This window comes from Orcinus orca, chromosome 5 (assembly GCF_937001465.1).
Source record: "Orcinus orca chromosome 5, mOrcOrc1.1, whole genome shotgun sequence".
Classification (NCBI taxonomy): domain Eukaryota; kingdom Metazoa; phylum Chordata; class Mammalia; order Artiodactyla; family Delphinidae; genus Orcinus; species Orcinus orca.
Genome location: NC_064563.1, coordinates 16962361 through 16983661, shown reverse-complemented (window position 1 = coordinate 16983661; position 21301 = coordinate 16962361). Strand labels below are relative to the sequence as shown.

Below are 21301 nucleotides of genomic sequence, written 5' to 3'. Positions count from 1 at the left end.
CCCAATGTTTAATAAACATAAAATCTTTGGATTAAAAGAGCCCACCAAGGACACCGTAGAACTGATCACAAACCATTTATACTTCATCAATTCCTGGTGAGATCAGGACACTAGGGAAAACAAGAAATTTCTAAGAGTATCCAGAAAAATTTAACAGCTTATCCACAGAAGAAGAAAATCAGAATGATGTTAGTTTTCCTGTAAGCAACATTGGAAATCGTAAGTGACAGTAAATAAAGATCTTCAAATTTTTGAACCCAGCCACTATGGAGAACAGTATGGAGGTTCCTTAAAAAACTAAAAATAAAACTACCATATGACCCAGCAATCCCACTACTGGGCATATGCCCTGAGAAAACCATAATTCAAAAGGACACATGTACCCCAATGTTCACTGCAACACTATTCACAATAGCCAGGACATGGAAACAACCTAAGTGTCCAACTACAGATGAATGGATAAAGAAGATGTGGTACATATATACAATGGAATATTACTCAGCCATAAAAAGGAATGAAATTGGGTCATTTGTAGAGATGTGGATGGACCTAGAGTCTGTCATACAGAGAGAAGTAAGCCAGAAAGAGAAAAACAAATATTGTATATTAATGCATATATGTACAATCTACAATAATGGTAGAGATGAACCTATTTGCAGGGCAGGAATAGAGACACAGACATAGAAAATGGACATGTGGATATGGTGGGGGGCGAGGGGAGGGTGAGATGAATTGGCAGATTAGGTTTCACATGAATACACTACCATGTATAAAATAGCTAGTGGGAACCTACTGTGTAGCACAGGGAGCTCACCTCGGTGCTCTGTGAGTGGGATGGGAGGGAGGTCCAAGAGGGAGAGGATATAGGTATACATATAGCTGATTCACTTCATTATACAGCAGAAACTAACAACATTGAAAGCAATTGTACTCCAATAAAAAAATAAAATAAAATAAAATAAATTTGTATTCTTTTTATTTCTTTTTCTTCTCTGATTGCCATGGCTAGGACTTCCAAAACTATGTTGAATAATGCAGGCGAGAGTGGACATCCTTGTCTTGCTCCTGATCTTAGTGGAAATGCTTTCAGTTTTTCACCATTGAGAATGATGTGTGCTGAGGGTTTGTCATATATGGCCTTTATTATGTTGAGGTATGTTCCCTCTATGCCCATTTTCTGGAGAGTTTTTATCATAAATGGGTGTTGAATTTTCTCAAAAGCTTTTTCTGCATCTATTGAGATGATCATATAGTTTTTAATCCTTAATTTGTTAATATTGTGTATCACATTGATTGATTTGCGTATATTGAAGAATCCTTGCATTCCTGGGATAAATCCCACTTGATCATGGTGTATGATCCGTTTAATACATTGTTGGATACTGTTTGCTATTATTTTGTTGATTTTTGCATCTATGTTCATCAGTGATATTGGTCTATAATTTTCTTTTTTTGTGATATCTTTTTCTGGTTTGGGTATCAGGGTGATGGTGGCTTTGTAGAAGAAATATGGGAGTGTTCCTCCCTCTGCAATTTTTCTGAAGAGTCTGAGAAAGATCAGTGTTAGCTCTGCTCTAAATGTTTAATAGAGCTCGCCTGTGAAGCCATCTGGTCCTGGACTTCTGTTGGTTGGAAGATTTTTAATCACAGTTTCAATTTCATTACTTGTGACAGGTCTGTTTATATTTTCTAATTCTTCCTGGTTCAGTCTTGGAAAATTGTACCTTTGCAAGAATTTGTCCATTTCTCCATGGCTGTCCATTTTATTTGCATATGGTTGTTTGTAGTAGTCACTTATAATCCTTTGTATTTCTGTGGTGTCAGCTGTGACTTCTTTTTCATTTCTAATTTCATTGATTTGGGTCCTCTCCCTTTTTTTCTTGATGAGTTTGGCTAAGGGTTTATCAATTTTATTTATCTTCTCAAAGAACCAATTTTTAGTTTTACTGATCTTTGCTATTGTTTTCTTCATTTCTGTTTCATTTATTTCTGCTCTGATCTTTATGATTTCTTTCCTTCTACTGTCTCTCGGTTTTCTTTGTTCTTCTTTCTCTAGTTGCTTTAGGTGTAGGGTTAGATTGTTTGAGATTTTCTTGTTTTTGAGGTGAGACTGGATTGCTATAAACTTCCCTCTTAGAACTGCTTTTGCTGCGTTCATAGGTTTTGGGTCGTTGTGTTTTCGTCATTTGTTTCTATGTAGTTTTTTATTTCCTCTTTGATTTCTTCAGTAATCTCTTGGTTATTTAGTAGCACACTGTTAGCCTTCATATATTTGTGTTTTTTACAGTTTTTTTTTTCCTATAATTGATTTACAATTCACAGCATTGTGGTTAGAGAAGATGCTTGATATAATTTCAATTTTCTTAAATAATCCGAGGCTTGATTTGTGATACAAGATGTGATCTATCCTGGAGAATGTTCTGTGTGCACTTGAGAAGAAAGTATATTCTGCCACTATCGGGTGGAATGTTCTATAAATACCAATTAGATCTATCTGGTCCCTTGTGTCATTTAAAGCTTGCATTTCCTTATTTATTTTATGTTTGGATGATCTGTCCATTGGTGTAAGTGGGGTGTTAAAGTCCCCTACTATTATTGTGTTACTGTTGATTTCCCCCTTCATGGTTGTTAGCATTTGCCTTATGTACTATGTTGGGTGTATAAACATTTATAATTGTTATATCATCTTCTTGGATTAATCCCTTGATCATTACGTAGTGTCCTTCCTTATCTCTTATAACAGTCTGTATTTTAAAGTCTATTTTATCTGATATGAGTATTGCTACTCCAGCTTTCTTTTGATTTCCATTTAAATGGAGTATCTTTTTCCAGCCCTTCATGTGTCCCTTGGTCTGAAGTGGGTCTCTTGTAGACAGCATATATATGGGTCTCATTTTTGTATCCATTCAGTCAGTCTGTGTCTTTTGGTTGGGACATTTAATCCATTTACATTCAAGGTTATTATCAATATGTATGTTCCTATTGCCATCTTCTTAATTGCTTTGGGTTTGCTTTTGTGGGTCTTTTTCTTCTCTTGTGTTTCCTGCCTAGAGAAGTTCCTTTAGCATTTGTTGTAAAGCTGGTTTGGTGGGAGTGAATTCTCTTAGCTTCTGCTTATCTGAAAAGCTTTTGATTTCTCTGTCAAATATGAATGAAGTCCTTGCCGGCTAGAGTAATCCTGGTTGTAGGTTTTTCTCTTTCGTCAGTTTAAGTATATCCTGCCACTCCCTTCTGGCCTGTAAAGTTTCTGCTGAAAAATCAGCTGATAACCTTATGGGGATTCCTTTGTATGTTATTTGTTGCTTTTCCCTTGCTGCTTTTAATATTTTTTCTTTGAATTTAATTTTTGTTAGTTTGATTAATATGTGTCTTGGTGTGTTTCTCCTAGGGTTTATCCTGTATGGGACTCTCTGGACTTGCATGACTGTTTCCTTTCCCATGTTAGGGAAGTTTTCTACTATAATCTCTTCAAATATTTTCTCAGACCCTTTCTTTTTCTATTCTTCTTCTGGGACCCCTATAATTCGAATGTTGGTGCATTTAGTGTTGTCCCAGAGGTCTCTGAGATTGCTTTCAATTCTTTTCATTCTTTTTTCTTTATTCTGCTCCTTGGCAGTTATTTCCACCATTCTGTCTTCCAGCTCACTTATTCGTTCTTCTGCCTCAGTTATTCTGTTATTGATTCCTTCTAGTGTATTTTTCATTTCAGTTATTATGTTGTTCATCTCTGTTTGTTTGTTCTTTAGTTCTTCTAGATCTTTGTTAAACATTTATTGTATTTTCTTGATCCGTGCCTCCATTCTATTTCTGAGATTCTGGATCATCTTTACTATCATTACTCTAAATTCTTTTTCTGGTAGGTTGCCTATTTCCTCTTCATTTATTTGGTCTTATAAGTTTTCACCTTGCTCCTTCATCTGTGACATATTTTGTTCTCTTCTCATTTTTCTTTTGTTGATGGGTAGGATTGTGTTCCTGTCTTACTGGTTTTTTGGTCTGAGGCTTCCAGCAGTGGAGTTTGTAGGCTGTTGGGTAGATATGGGTCTTGGTGCCAAGATGAGGACCTCCGGGAGACTTCACTCCGATGAATATTCCTTGGGGTCTGAGATTCTCTGTTACTCCAGGTTCAGACTCGGAGTTCCCACCACAGGAGCTCAGGCCCTACCCCCAGCTCATGATCCTGAAAGCCACGTGGTGTAGGGAAAAAAAAGAAAGAAAAAAAGGAGCAGAACAATAACAAAGAGTAAAAAATAAGATTAGAAAACTAACAGATATGATAGAAAAAACTTAAAGAAATAAAAATATAGATGAAGCAACTGGAAGGTAAAACAGAACCACAGCAGCAAAAAAGAGGAGAAAAAGGTCTTGGCTGTGGTAGGCGGGGTTTAGGTGGTGGGCGGGGACTATGCTTAGGACCCACTGGGCTCAAATAGGCCCTGGGGGGTGGGGGGTCGGGCTTAGGCTCAACACAGCAGGAGGGGCCCAGGAGTGCCTCTGGCCTTGGAGGGCGGAGAACCAGGTCTGGGACCCCAGCAGGCTCCCTGGGCCCGAGTGGGCAGGGGAAATGCTAGGTGCATTCTCCCCCAACCAATCCTCTGATCCTTGAGGGTCCCTACCCGTTGGCCTCTCTTCTTCTTTCCCCACCTCCCTCCTATGCCCCTAGGACCCACATGGCTAGAGGGGGCCCTGGAAGTCAGGGGACCCAACCTGTATGCCCAACAGGCTTCCTGGGGCCAAATGGGCAGGGGAAACACTAGGTACACTCCCCACTCCCCCAACCTCCAAGCCTCTGAGGGTCCCTCCAGGCGTGGGAATCCCTTCCCTCTCCCAGCTACCCATCAGGGGCACCAGTCCTGTCCAGCCTCCACTTTTCCTCCCCTCTCACTCCCCCCAACATCCTACCCAGTTGCTCAGGGGTTCCTCCCATCTTCTTGGGCATCGAGGTCCCCCACCAGTGTGCGGCAGCTGACCTAGTTGTGGGGAGACATGAACTCCACGTCCTCCCATGCCACCATCTTGACCTATAGTTACTTTAAATACTTATCTGAAATTTCCAACATCTGGGTCATATCTGAGTCTGCCTGTGATGCCTGATTTTTCTCTTCAAAGTGGTACCTCCTTTACATATGCCTTGTGATTTTTTTTTGAAAACTGAACATCTTATGTAGGACAATAGATACTTAGATAAACAGCTTTTATGCTTGGAAATAAGCACACCTTTCCTCCTGTTAAGGACAGTGATTCTCAATCTGGGGTGACTTTTGTCCCCCAGGGGACATTTGACACTGTCTGGAGACACTTTTCATTGTCACAATTGGAGGGGTGGGGTGCTACTGGCATCTAGGTGGTAGAGACTGGTGGTGCTGCTAAACATCCTATAATGGATAGGCCAATCTCCAAAGAATTAGCCAGAGCAAAATATTATAGAGCTGGGGTAAAGAGACCCTCATTTAGAGTAAAAAATATCATTGTCCAGAGAGAAAAACTGATTTGGAGGACCAGCACCCAGAATAGACAGTGAAAGGGTCTGGAGATTCTGTCACCCTGGGTTCTGGTTCCAATATGGATCTACCACTAAGCAAGTATCTTGATCAAAGATTCAGTTCAGACAGGATTTAATATGGACTATTTTCTAAATAAAAACTAATTAGAAATAACCACTAATGCATTTCCCAGAGAGGAAGAAAGAGAGAAGGGCTATAGATATTGGTCAAATACAACTTGCATTTTTTTTTTCTTATTCAGTACGTGGGCCTCTCACTGTTGTGGCCTCTCCCCTTGCGGAGCACAGGCTCAGCAGCCATGGCTCACAGGCCCAGCCGCTCCGCGGCACTTGGGATCCTCCCGGACCGGGGCATGAACCCGCGTCCCCCGCATGGGCAGGCGGACTCTCAACCACTGCGCCATCAGGGAAGCCCACCACTTGCATTTTAATATAAACCCATGATCATGAGTACAACTACTCTAAAGATTTCCTTTAAGTGTGTGCCTTCTTGTGAAGTTTATATTTGCAATCTAATTTGATGGTTTGTTTCAGACTCAGATTAACTCCCTTAAAGAGTTTGCTCAGCCATGTCATAAATACCTGTCCCTCAAGAAAAAAAAAAAAAGGTGGGAGAGACAACTTCAGGACACTGGTCAACAAGAGACCTCCCAGATCCCACATAATATCAAACGGCGAGAATCTCCATCTCAACACCAGCACCCAGCTTCACTCAACGACCAGCAAGCTACAGTGCTGGACATCCTATGCCAAACAACTAGCAAGACAGGAACACAACCCCACCCATTAGCAGAGAGGCTGCCTAAAATCATAATAAGTCCACAGACACCCCAAAACACACCACCAGACGTGGACCTGCCCACCAGAAAGACAAGATCCAGACTCATCCACCAGAACATAGGCACTAGTCCCCTCCACCAGGAAGCCTACAGAACCCACTGAACCAACCTTAGCCACTGGGGACAGATACCAAAACAACGGGAACTACGAACCTGCAGGCTGCAAAAAGGAGATGCCAAACACAGTAAGATAAGCAAAATGAGAAAACAGAAAAACACACAGCAGATGAAGGAGCAAGATAAAAACCCACCAGACCTAACAAATGAAGAAGAAATAGGCAGTCTACCTGAAAAAGAATTCAGAATAATGATAGTAAAGATGATCCAAAATCTTGGAAATAGAATGGACAAAATGCAAGAAACATTTAACAAGGACCTAGAAGAACTAAAGATGAAACAAACAACGATGAATAACACAATAAATGAAATTTTAAAAACTATAGACGGGATCACTAGCAGAATAACTGAGGCAGAAGAACAGATAAGTGACCTGGAAGATAAAATAGTGGAAATAACTACTGCAGAGCAGAATAAAGAAAAAAGAATGAAAAGAACCGAGGACAGTCTCAGAGACCTCTGGGACAACATTAAACGCACCAACATTTGAAATATAGGAGTTCCAGAAGAAGAAGAGAAAAAGAAAGGGACTGAGAAAATATTTGAAGAGATTATAGTTGCAAACTTCCCTAATATGGGAAAGGAAATAGTTAATCAAGTCCAGGAAGCACAGACAGTCCCATACAGGATAAATCCAAGGAGAAATACACCAGGACACATATTAATCAAACTGTCAAATATTAAATACAAAGAACACATATTAAAAGCAGCAAGGGAAAAACAACAAATAACATACAAGGGAATCCCAATAAGGTTAACAGGTGATCTTTCAGCAGAAACTATGCAAGCCAGAAGGGACTGGCAGGACATATTTAAAGTGATGAAGGAGAAAAACCTGCAACCAAGATTACTCTACCCAGCAAGGATCTCATTCAGATTTGATGGAGAAATTAAAACCTTTACAGACAAGCAAAAGCTGAGAGAGTTCAGCACCACCAAACCAGCTTTACAACAACTGCTAAAGGAACTTCTCTAGGCAAGAAACACAAGAGAAGGAAAAGACCTACAATAACGAACCCAAAACAATTTAGAAAATGGGAATAGGAACATACATATCGATAATTACCTTAAATGTAAATGGACTAAATGCTCCCACCAAAAGACACAGATTGGCTGAATGGATACAAAAACAAGACCCATATATTTGCTGTCTACAAGAGACCCATTTCAGACCTAGAGACACATACAGACTGAAAGTAAGGGATGGAAAAAGATATTCCAGGCAAATGGAAACCAAAAGAAAGCTGGAGTAGCAATTCTCATATCAGACAAAATAGACTTTAAAATAAAGACTATTAGAAGAGACAAAGAAGGACACTACATAATGATCAAGGGATCGATCCAAGAAGAAGATATAACAATTGTAAATATTTATGCACCCAACATAGCAGCACCTCAATACATAAGGCAAATACTAACAGCCATAAAAGAGAAAATCGACAGTAACACATTCATAGTAGGGGACTTTAACACCCCACTTTCACCAATAGACAGATCATCCAAAATGAAAATAAATAAGGACACACAAGCTTTAAATGATACATTAAACAAGATGGACTTCATTGATATTTATAGGACATTTCATCCAAACACAACAGAATACACATTTTTCTCAAGTGCTCATCGAACATTCTCCAGGATAGATCATATCTTGGGACACAAATCAAGCCATGGTAAATTGAAGAAAATTGAAATTGTTTCAAGTATCTTTTCCAACCACAACGCCATGAGACTAGATATTAATTACAGGAAGAGATCTGTAAAAAATACAAACACATGGAGGCTAAACAATACACTATTAATAACAAAGTGATCACTGAAGAAATCAAAGAGGAAATAAAACAATACCTAGAAACAAATGACAATGGAGACACGACGACCCAAAATCTATGGGATGCAACAAAAGCAGTTCTAAGAGGGAAGTTTATAGCAATACAATCCTACCTTAAGAAACAGGAAACATCTCGAATAAACAAGCTAACCTTGCACCTAAAGCAATTAGAGAAAGAAGAACAAAAAACCCCCAAAGATAGTAGAAGGAAAGAAATCATAAAAATCAGATCAGAAATAAATGAAAAAGAAATGAAGGACACGATAGCAAAGATCAATAAAACTAAAAGCTGATTCTTTGAGAAGATAAACAAAATAGATAAACCACTAGCCAGACTCATCAAGAAAAAAGGGAGAAGACTCAAATCAATAGAATTAGAAACGAAAAAGGAGAAGTAACAACTGACACTGCAGAAATACAAAGGATCATGAGAGATGACTACAAGTAACCCTATGCCAATAAAATGGACAACCTGGAAGAAACGGACAAAGTCTTAGAAATGCACAACCTGCCAAGACTGAATCAGGAAGAAACAGAAAATATGAACAGACCAATCACAAGCACTGAAATTGAAACTGTGACTTAAAATCTTCCAGCAAACAAAAGCCCAGGACCAGATGGCTTCACAGGAGAATTCTATCAAACATTTAGAGAAGAGCTAACACCTATCCTTCTCAAACTCTTCCAAAATATAGCAGAGGGAGGAACACTCCCATACTCATTCTACAAGGCCACCATCACATTGATACCAAAACCAGACAAGGATGTCACAAAGAAAGAAAAGTACAGGCCAATATCACTGATGAACATAGATGCAAAAGTCCTCAACAAAATACTAGCAAACAGAATCCAACAGCACATTAAAAGGATCATACACCATGATCAAGTGGGGTTTATTCCAGGAATGCAAGTATTCTGCAATATACGCAAAACAATCAACGTGATACACCATATTAACAAATTGAAGGAGAAAAACCATATGATCATCTCAATAGATGCAGAGAAAGCTTTCAACAAAATTCAACATCCATTTATGATAAAAACCCTCCAGAAAGCAGGCATAGAGGGAACTTTCCTCAACATAATAAAGGCCATATATGACAAACCCGCAGCCAACATCGTCCTCAATGGTGAAAAACTGAAAGCATTTCCACTAAGATCAGGAACAAGACAAGGTTGCCCACTCTCACCACTCTTATTCAACATAGTTTTGGAATTTTTAGCCGCGGCAATCAGAGAAGAAAAGCAAATAAAAGGAATCCAAATTGGAAAAGAAGAAGTAAAGCTGTCCCTGTTTGCATATGACATGATGCTATACATAGAGAATCCTAAAGAACCTACCAGAAAACTACTAGAGCTAATCAATGAATTTGGTAAAGTAGCAGGATACAAAATTAATGCACAAAAATCTCTGGCATTCCTATACACTAATGATGAAAAATCTGAAAGTGAAATTAAGAAAACACTCCCATTTACCATTGCAACAAAAAGAATAAAATATCTAGGAATAAAACTACCTAAGGAGACAAAAGACCTGTATGCAGAAAATTATAAGACACTGATGAAAAAAATTAAAGATGACACAAATAGATGCAGAGATATACCATGTTCTTGGATTGGAAGAATCAACATTGTGAAAAGGACTCTACTAACCAAAGCAATCTCCAGATTCAATGCAATCCCTATCAAACTACCACTGGCATTTTTCACAGAACTAGAACAAAAAATTTCACAATTTGTATGGAAACACAAAAGACCCTGAATAGCCAAGGCAGTCTCGAGAACAAAAAACGGAGCTGGAGGAATGAGGCTCCTTGACTTCAGACTATACTCCAAAGCTACAGTAATCAAGACAGTATGGTACTGGCACAAAGACAGAAAGATATATCAATGGAACAGGATACAAAGCCCAGAGATAACCCCACACACATATGGTCACCTTATCTTTGATAAAGGAGGCAGGAATGTAAAGTGGAGAAAAGACATCCTCTTCAATAAGTGGTGCTGGGAAAACTGGACAGCTACATGTAAAAGTATGAGATTAGATCATTCCCTCACACCATACACAAAAATAAGCTCAAAATGGGTTAAAGACCTAAATGTAAGGCCAGAAACTATCAAACTCTTAGAGGAAAACATAGGCAGAACACTCTATGACATAAATCACAGCAAGATCCTTTCTGACCCACCTTCCAGAGAAATGGAAATAAAAACAAAAATAAACAAATGGGACCTAATGAAACTTAAAAGTTTTTGCACAGCAAAGGAAACCATAAACAAGACTAAAAGACAACCCTCAGAATGGGAGAAAATATTTGCAAATGACACAACTGACAAAGGATTAATCTCCAAAATTTATAAGCAGCTCATGCAGCTCAATAACAAAAAACCAAACAACCCATTCCAAAAATGAGCAGAAGACCTAAATAGACATTTCTCCAAAGAAGATATACAGACTGCCAACAAACACATGAAAGAATGCTCAACTTCATGAATCATTAGAGAAATGAAAATCAAAACTACAATGAGATATCATCTCACACCAGTCGGAATGGCCATCATCAAAAAATTTAGAAACAATAAATGCTGGAGAGGGTGTGGAGAAAAGGGAACTCTCTTGCACTGTTGGTGGGAATGTAAATTGATACAGCCACTATGGAGAACAGTATGGAGGTTCCTTAAGAAACTACAAGTAGAACTACCATATGACCCAGCAATCCCACTACTGGGCATATACCCTGAGAAAACCATAATTCAAAAAGAGTCATGCACCAAAATGTTCATTGCAGCTCTATTTACAATAGTCTGGAGATGGAAGCAACCTAAGTGTCCATCATCGGATGAATGGATAAAGATGTGGCACATATATGCAATGGAATATTACTCAGCCATAAAAAGAAATGAAATTGAGCTATTTGTAATGATGTGGATAGACCTAGAGTCTGTCATACAGAGTGAAGTAAGTCAGAAAGAGAAAGACAAATACCATATGCTCACACATATATATGGAAGTTAAGAAAAAAAATGTCATGAAGAACCTAGGGGTAAGACAGGAATAAAGACACAGACCTACTAGAGAATAGACTCGAGGATATGGGGAGGGGGAAGGGTAAGCTGTGACAAAGTGAGAGAGAGGCATGGACATATATACACTACCAAAAGTAAGGTAGATAGCTAGTGGGAAGCAGCCGCATAGCACAGGGAGATCAGCTCGGTGCTTTGTGACCACCTGGATGGGTGGGGTAGGGAGGGTTGGAGAGAGGGAGATGCAAGAGGGAAGAGATATGGGAACATATGTATATGTATAACTGATTCACTTTGTTATAAAGCAGAAACTATCACACCATTGTAAAGCAATTATACTCCAATAAAGATGTAAAAATAAATAAATAAATAAAATATTTCTACACAGACAATTTTTGAATATTTATATTCTAAACTTCCGGACTTCACTCACTGTAAAGTAACTTCACTGTGAAGCAAATCATTTTTCTTGGTCCATTGGTAAGAGATTTGAATGCTCAGTTTCCACTTATATTCCTTCCTCACCTCTTCAGTTACATCCCTACTCTAGGTGTCTATGTGTCTCGGCTCTTGGCCTGCCAAGAAGTCAGCATTTCCATAAATCATCAATTGGGAAACAAACAAACGAACAAACAACTCTCGTAGTTTTCTAGATGCTTTTCTTCCTTAAGTAATTCTCATGAGCAGCATCCCTGTTATAAGGAGTCTGGTCTTATTTGTGGACCCAGACAGTTTCCCTAATGGTGATTATTTGGGAAGGGAAGGAGGAAAACTAACATTTAATGAGCATCTGCTCTCTATCTGGCTCTGTGCTAGGCACCATATGTAGGATATCTCACTCAGTCCAGACCATAACTCTAGAAAGTAGAAAACGGTCCTCCCATTTTATATATTTATAGAACTGAAGTCTTAAGGAATGTAATGTCTTGTCCAAAATTACTCAGCCATAGGCAGGTGATCTGGGAGTTAAACACAAAGTATGTCCTCTTTAAAGGAGGGGTGTGTGTGTGTGTGTGTGTGTGTGTGTGTGTGTGGTTTTCTTTTTTTTCCTGTTGTTATGGGTATAAGAAGATGAGAGAAATCTTTATTCTAGTTTAAGATTTGGGAAAAGGTTACCTTTGAGGAAGAAAGACATGGAAATTTAGGGTATTACTAAGCAGGGCTTTATAAAATAGAGAGTTTGTTTTGTTTGTTTGCCTGGGTATGGAGCATAAGGACAATGTCTAGGTTACTATGGCCCAGGGTATACATTTAATAGACTCAGAAGACTTTTTGGTTGCAATGGATCTTAGTGGGACATGCTGTTTCATAGCATCATGGGTATTTTGGCTGGATTGGTCTATAGCTATCATCTAGCCCAGGTTTTCTCATTTTTCAGATGAAGAGAATGAAATCCAGAAACAGAAGAGGGAAGAGTTGTTGAAGATTTGATATGTGTCAGACACAAGTACTTAGAGATAAATGTAAGATTAAAATACAAGTATGTAGGCTTCCCTGGTGGCGCAGTGGTTGAGAGTCCGCCTGCCGATGCAGGGGACACGGGTTCGTGCCCCGGTCCGGGAAGATCCCATGTGCCACGGAGCGGCTGGGCCCGTGAGCCATGGCCGCTGAGCCTGCGCGTCTGGAGCCTGTGCTCCGCAACAGGAGAGGCCGCAACAGTGAGAGGCCCGCGTACCGCAAAAAAAAAAAAAAAAAAAAAAAAAAAACAAGTATGCATTTGGATTCTCAAATTTTTTCTTCAGCCTAATACACTGCTTCATGAAAAAGTACACATTAATAGTAATACTACCTTATACTTGCATGAAATACAATATATACTGTCTTGTTCTGGGGCTAAATTATGCGTAGACACTGAGTCTGTCTTTTCCAGCAACTTATTTAACACAGGTTCACTGTGGGACCTATAATAACTTCACAAACCAATAGCATAGAGGATAATATCTCTTAATAAGCAGATAAAGAAATAACACACTACAAACAAATGATAGATTAGTTACACTACTGTTCCAGGCAAGAGGAGATACAAGGAATAAAGTCCAAATTGAGTTCAAGGTGTACCTTTGTACAAATTGGGACTTAGGAAAGATGGCTTAACCAACAAAGAGCTGAAGTCCAGCTGCCAAAGCAAACAATGAAGGTCCTCTGTTGTTAGAGCACGTTGCTAAGGAATGAAGGCACCGGTGTTGGTGGCAGGCTAGGCTGCTCGAGGGTTATCATTCAAGGGACCATTGCCCAGCTTACACCACTGCCTACGAGGAGTATCTTATCCAGGAAGGAACAGATGTCCCTCTTCTTCCTGAAACTGCTGCATGGCTTAACACCACTGCCCACCAAGAGTAACCTGGCCACAGCAGGAACATGTGTCTCAAGATCTTCAGACAGTTAGATCAGAAAAATATAGCTTCTGCCCAGACCAGAATCCTCTCTCTCAGATATTCCTCACAAACTGTCAGTATTTATAGTCTAAATGTCCCCTTGCCATAGGTGCTTCTCCACATGTTCTTATCAGTAAGCTCCCAGCAGGGCCCCTAGGCAGCTGAGCTATTAAGTGCTTATTAAGGACAACAGATGAGATGATGACATCCTGCAACAACTTACTTCATTCTTATATCACAACAACTTTACTTCTTAAAAACTCTTTGTTTTTGCTGTCTTTGTCATAAACAAGTAGAATAAAACAATTTTACTTAAGTCATAAACAAGTGGATTTGAAATAATCTCAAACCAATACACAGCACATACATTTTCAGATTGATTTTACATAATTTATCTCATTTGTACGTCACAATCACCATGATGCTGGACAGGGCAAGTATTTTTATGCTTGTCTATTGATGGAAAATACTGAACATCACTGTAGTTGACTGTCTTGCTAAATACAGTACAACTAGCAAGTAGCAAGAGCAAGAACAGAATCTGGGTGTTTGGGATCCTAATTCAGTAAATTCCAAAAGTAACATGCTCAGCTTTATTCTACTCAGGGACAGCAGCGCAAGAGGTGGAAGAGCAGCCCTAACTGGAGACCTGGGCTCTGGCTTCCAGGCCCAGTTGTGCCATTAATTATCTACATAGCAAATATTCTCTCTTCTTTAATGTTTCCTTATCTGCAAAATGAAGGAATTGGATTAGATGGTATCTAAACTCTATTCTAATTCAAGTATTAGTCATATTAGTGTTCTGTCATGTGACAAGAATATATTAGAAATCAAAATTAAATGCTTCCTTAGGTTTACCAAATGTTTATGCACTTTAAATCAGTCTACATTTTAAAAACTGCTCTTGTGTTCATACTTAACAAGGGAAGAGTACACAAATCCACTTGCAGTTTTGTTTAATGCTTTGGTATTTTATCTTGGAGTACTTATGGCTCTTCTTATCTGAAGGTTGTCAGATGCTGCAATAGAAACTGTGATAAGAATCAAGTTGGCTCCTATAACTCATCACCAAAAACACCCAACGCAATTTACAAAATGGGCAGAGGATTTGAATAGACATTTCTCCAAAGATGATACATAAATGGCCAGCAAGCGTATGCAAAGATCAACAGCACTAATCATTAGGAAAATGAAAATCATAACTACAGTGAGATATCACCTCACACCCATCAGGTGGCTATTATCAAAAAATACCTGAAAATAAAAAGTGTTGGTGAGGATGCGGAGAAGTAGAAACTCTTGTGCACAGTTTGTGGTAATGTAAAATGGTGCATACTATTAAAAAAAAAAAAGTATGGTGGTCCTTGAACAAATAAAAAAAAATTACCAAATAATCCAGCAATTCCACTTTTGAGTATGTACACAAAAGAACTGAAAGCAAACTCTTGAAGAAATATCTGTATACCCATGTTCATAGCAGCCTTTTTTACAACAGCCAAAAGGTGGAAGCAACCCAGATGTCCATCAACTGATAAATGGTTAAACAAAATGTGATATATAATACAATGGAATATTATTCAGGCTTAAAAAGGAAGGGAACAAGAACAAAGCTGGAGGTATAACCCCTCTAGACTTCAGACTATACCACAAAGCTACAGTCATTAAAACAGCACGGTACTGGCACAAAAACAGACATACAGATCAATGGAACAGAAGAGAGAGCCCAGAAATAAACCCACACACCTACAGTCAATTAATCTATGATAAAGGAGGCAAGAATATACAATGGAGAAAAGACAGTCTCTTCAACAAGTTGTGTTGGGAAAGCTGGACAACCACATGTAAATCAATGAAATTAGAATACTCTCTCACACCATATATAAAAATAAATCCAAAATGATTTAAAGACCTAAATATAAGACATGATACCATAAAACTCCTAGAAGAGAACATAGGCAAAATATTCTCTGATATAAACCATAGCAATATTTTCTAAGATCAGTCTCTCAAGGCAAAAGAGATAAAAGCAAAAGTAAATAAATGGGCCCTAACTAAACTTAAAAGCTTTTGTACAGTGAATGAAACCATCAAGAAAACGAAAAGACCACCTGTGGAATGGGAGAAAATATTTGCAAATGATGCAAACAACAAGGTGTTAATATCCAAAATATATAACCAGCTCATACAACTCAATGTTGAAAAAACAAGCAACCCAATCAAAAAACAGGCAGAAGCCCTAAACAGACATTTTTCCAAAGAAGACATACAGATGGCCAACAAGTACATGAAAAGATGCCCAATATTGCTAATTATTAGAGAAATGCAAATCAAAATCACAATGAGGTATCACCTCACACCTGTCAGAATAGCTATCATCAAAGTCTACAAATAATAAATGCTGGAAAGTGTGTGGATAAAAGGGAACCCTCCTACATCATTGGTGGGAATGTAAATTGGTACAGCCACTATGAAAAACAGAATGGAGATTTCCCAAAAAACCAAAAATAGAACTACCATATAACCCAGCAATCCCACTCCTGGGTATATCTGGAAAACATGATGTTGATGGTTTCCTTTGCTGTACAAAAAAAATGAAAACTCTAATTTGAAAAGATACATGCACCCCAGTGTTCATAACAGCACTTTTTACAATAGCCAAGACATGGAAACAACCCAAGTGCCCATGAGCAGACTACTGGCTTAAGAAGATGTGGCACAAAAATACAATGGAATATTACTCAACCATAGAAAAGAATGAAATAATGCCATTTGCAGCAACATGGATAGACTTAGAGAATATTATACTTAGTGAAATAAGTCAGAGAGACAGATATTATATGATATCATGTATATGTGGAATCTAAAAAATGATACAAATGAATCTATATACAAAACAGAAACAGACTCACAGACGTCAAAAACAAACTTACAGTTTCCGAAGGGGACAGAGGATGGAGAAGGGCTAAATAGGAGTATGAGATTAACAGATAAAAACTACTACATGTAAAATAGATAAGCAACAAGGATTTACTGTATAACACAGGGAATTATATTTAATATATTGTAATAACCTATAATGGGAAATAATCTGAAATACACATATAAAACTGAATCACTCTGCAGTACACTCGAAACTAACACAATATTATATATCAACTATACTTCAATTTTAAAAAAAAGGGAAGAGAATTTTGACACATGCTGCAAGATGGATGAATGCTGAGGATATTAAGCTAAGTAAAATAAGCCAGTCTCTCTCTCTCTCTCTCTCTCTCTCTCTCACACACACACACACACACACACACACACACACACACACACACACACACTGTATGATTCCGCTTATACAAGGTATCTAGAGTAGCCAGATTCATAGAAATGAAAGTTAAATGGTGGTTGCTGAGAGTGGCGGGGGGTTCTGGGGGAGCGGTAAATGAGGGATTGTTTTTTTAATGGGTATGAAGTTTTAGTTTTGCAAGACGAAAAAGTTCTGGAGATTGGTTGCACAATGTGAATATACTTAATACCACTGAACTGTATACTCAAATGGATAAGATGGTAAATTTTATGTTATGTGTTTTTCTGTACAATTATATAAAGAAGATGGTTATGCAATCTTCTTTTTCAAACATCTATATGTAATATAGATACAAAATATTAATATGTAAATCTATTAATATATAAAGTATACAAACTAATATACATAAATATAGAAAATATATTTTAAAAATTCACAGTCAGCTTTCTGTGATGATAGAAGCATGGTTCTGCTTAAAGGCAAGGAAAGGTACCCTACATTCCTATGGGTCCTCTATTTTCTGAGATTGAGCACAACATTGAAATGCCTCTATCAATCAAATTATCCATTGCAATTTAACTTTCCATAGTCTTATTTTTAAAAAGAAGTTTATCACCTTTCACTTTCATGCTTATCCAAAGCTTCAATTCTCATCAATATTAACAGGTGAATTGTAGGTCAGTCATCAATCTGTAGAAAATATTGACATAGTAAAACAATAACAAGGCTTTGAAATCAGACAGACTGGATTCAATCTTATTTCTGCCACTCCCTAGCTTTGCTAATTTGGGTAAGCCATTTAATCTAAGACAGTTTCCTCACCTGCACAGTGAAGGTGACAGCATTACCTGATAGGGTTGTTGTGAAATTACATAAAATCGCAAAATGCTTTTTTAGCACAGTCCTTGGAACATAGTATAGACTTGATAAGTGATTGCAATTATGAATAGTAGACATGTAAAGGTGCTGATGCTCAAAACATGACTTTAAATTCTTTTCATGACCTCAGATCTGGGTAAAAATCTCTGTCATCTTAATACATTCTAGATAGGCTTGCAGCCCTGAAGGGATGAAGTGGATAGAATAATCTAGATGAGTGAATCACACTGGTTTTGTCCCCTGGGAAATACTGATATCTAGTTTTAAGACCCATTGAACAGGCATTCAATAAATGAAGCACTCGAATCTTAGACAACGCTAATAATAGCTGAGAATCGTAACACAAAATGTAGATTTAATAGAGCAGTTTGGGTTTTCAGCTCCATTTCACAAACTTTCAGGCTCCCAACACTGACGGACTCCCTTTGTGGATCTTCACAAAGATTTATTGCAGTCCTTGATCTTTAACATTTATTGACTCGCAAACTCTGTGCTAGGCGTTTGGGTTATAAAATAAACAATACAAAACAGTAAAAAAATCATAAAACATACTGAAAGCTGTGGGATCAAAGAAGTCAAATATTATCTAGGTTAGTATTTGGGTGGTTAAAATCTGTATCCCCCCCAATGTGAACAATATGAATGTAACTGCTACCACAGAAATGTACACTTAAAAACGGTTAAGATGGTAAATGTTATGTTATGTATATTTTATGAAAATTAAAAATAATGTTTTAAAAAGAGGAATAGGTCAAACACAGGCCCCTTTACTTATATAAATATGGAAGAGCATGTAAAGAATTTTGATTAATCTAACACAGAAATCTAGAGTGGTTTAAAAAAAAAATTCTGTATCCCCAGATAACTTGTATATAGGAATTTTAAAATTCACAAATAAAATTAGAAACCTGAGACTTTGAAAAAAAATATTTTTAATAATAGATCAGGAAACATAATCATGAAAATTTGAAAAAGAGGAATTTTGAAGCATAGAGACTACTTAAAAACTCTTATCTACAATAAAGATGTAAAAGAAAAAACTCTATCTAGTAAGAGAAAATAGAATCATTATTGCAACAAAAGGCATCATTCCATAAGAAATAGGCCCTTCACTGAAATATCTAAATACCAAGGTGAGGGGTGACATCATCTTTTTTTAAAAGTAAGATTAGTTATTTATTGGTTTTGATTAATGTAGGGCAAGTATTTCCAGAAGTAAAGACAGAATGAATGACCTCTTACAGTTTTTTCTAATCCTGTGTTCTATAACTCTAAGAAAAGTCTTTGCTGACACTTGGCCAACAGTAACTCTAAATTCATGAATCTTTTAAACATAGGTAAGTTTTTAGGCAATAACACAGACATGGTTGAAAGCCTTAGGCTCTATCTACTCAAGAGAAAATTGTGTCCCATGAATTTTTAATAAACTAAACAGTGCTATTTCCATGAAGAAATAAGGTATGCTAAATAAAAGTGACAGGAATTCCAAGGGGAAGGGCTGAAAAAAGATAGTACTTGGCACTTTCATTTTTCAGTGGAGCTGGGGGGAAAATCATAGACGTTTATAATAAATGTATCAGATTTTATCACATCAAAACTGGGGAACCTTCTGATTTGCATTTTTGCATAAATTTACATAATTTGAAAGTCCTATTTGTAAATATTTAAAAACGGTTTACTTAATTAATATAAGTTCTTGCTGTTTTATTTCTATCCAATATTCAGGGTATGGCACATAAAATAAAGATGATATTTTAAAAATCAATTTTATCACATATCAGGTACGCTAGCTGGCTGGGGTCAAAGTAGAGCTGAGATGATTTCAAATGGAGAAATGGACACAGAATCAGGGACTTCTACCAAGAAAAAAAGAGAAGATAAGGAAGAAGATAAGGGTTATCTTCCTTTCTCTACTCTCCATCTCTACCTCTCCCCTTTCTCCTCCTCCTCAACCACCCACTCCCTCCTTCTGGTGTTATTCCTACCCATATTAGCTTATTCTTTCAAATCCAGCCTCACAGCCACTGCTATTATTTTAAATAGTAAAAAGCAAAACCAACAATGTATTCTGGTCTCCAATTTAAATGTGTTTTAAAATATTTTGGAGTGAGAGAGAGGCAAAACTCCATTGTGAAATCAAAGGTCTACCTGAGACCTGAAGTAGCTTGAAGTAGCGATAGGGGACAGTCAGAGCTTCAGGGAGGGTTTCAATACATAGACACATAAATAATTCACGAGTGCCTTAAATTCTGGAAAATTGAGGGTAAAGGAATAGTTGCAGCTAGAGCTTACCTTAAGACAAACTAACAAAACAAATTATGGAATTAATTAGCCTTCGCTGAAAAAAACTGGGGCTAGGGTCTGAGAAGGGGTTTCTGTAGGAAGCAAGACCACCTAGAAGAGCATCACTGGCAGGTTCTCACAGGGTAAAACTTTGCAAGGGAGGCACACTTACCAAAAGGACTGAGGAAGAACTGGGATTTCTTCCATGGGGAGCTGCTGATAGAACTTGACGTGCCTGAGGTCCTTTTTGACAGATAGAATGTGTCTCAAAAAAACTAAAATATTACTGGAGCAAAAGTATAGCCACTCATTCTCAAGAAAAGATCATGATGACACTCCAGGATTAAGAAATGAACCTAGAGTATGATTAGGTCATGATTTTTTACAAATGTCTTGAGAGAAGGTTCACAGATTCTACCTAGATGCTCTAATCATTTAAATTATTCTTTTCGTTTTCAGACAATCCAGATTGATTTAATTTTTTTAGCTTTATTGAAGTATAACTGACATAAAATTTTAAGATATTTAAAGTGTACATTGTGGGCTTCCCTGGTGGTCCAGTGGTTAAGAATTCGCCTGCCAATGCAGGGAACGTGAGTTCAAGCCCTGGTCCGGGAAGATCCCACATGCCACGGAGCAACTAAGCCTGTGTGCCACAGCTACTGAGCCTGTGCTCTAGAGCCCATGAGCCACAATTAGTGAGCCCACATGCCGCAACTACTGAAGCCTGAATGCCTAGAGCCCGTGCTCCGCAACAAGAGAAGCCACTGCAACATGAACTGCAACGAAGAGTAGCCCCTGCTCACCACAACTAGAGAAAGCCCACGTGCAGCAACGAAGACCCAAAGCAGCCAAAAATAAAAAATAAAATTATTTTAAAAAATAAAGTGTACATTGTCATAAATGAACATGTATACATTTTGAAAGGATTCCTCCCACCTGGGTAATTAACACATCTATCACCTTACATATTTATCTTTTTTGTTTTTTTGTTTCTGTTTTTTTGGCGACAACATTTAAGTTCTAATCTCTTAGCGAATTTCAATCATACAATACAGTATTAAGGTTTTTTTTTATCATACCAAAGAGATAGAAACCTGCCTGGTCCTCTACAGGCATCTGAGTGTATGACTTCTTATTTAGTACATCAAC

At 37.8% G+C, this 21301-nt stretch overlaps 1 long non-coding RNA gene across 1 annotated transcript in view; it reads left to right on the top strand.

The window, feature by feature from the left end:
- LOC125964492 (uncharacterized) overlaps positions 1-9947 on the top strand; it is a 175509-nt gene extending 165562 nt beyond the window's left edge. Inside the window, exon 2 of the long non-coding RNA XR_007477555.1 lies at positions 9868-9947. This is a non-coding gene — a long non-coding RNA (uncharacterized LOC125964492). The remainder of the gene's footprint in view (positions 1-9867) is intronic.
- The last annotated feature ends 11354 nt before the right edge of the window (positions 9948-21301 follow it).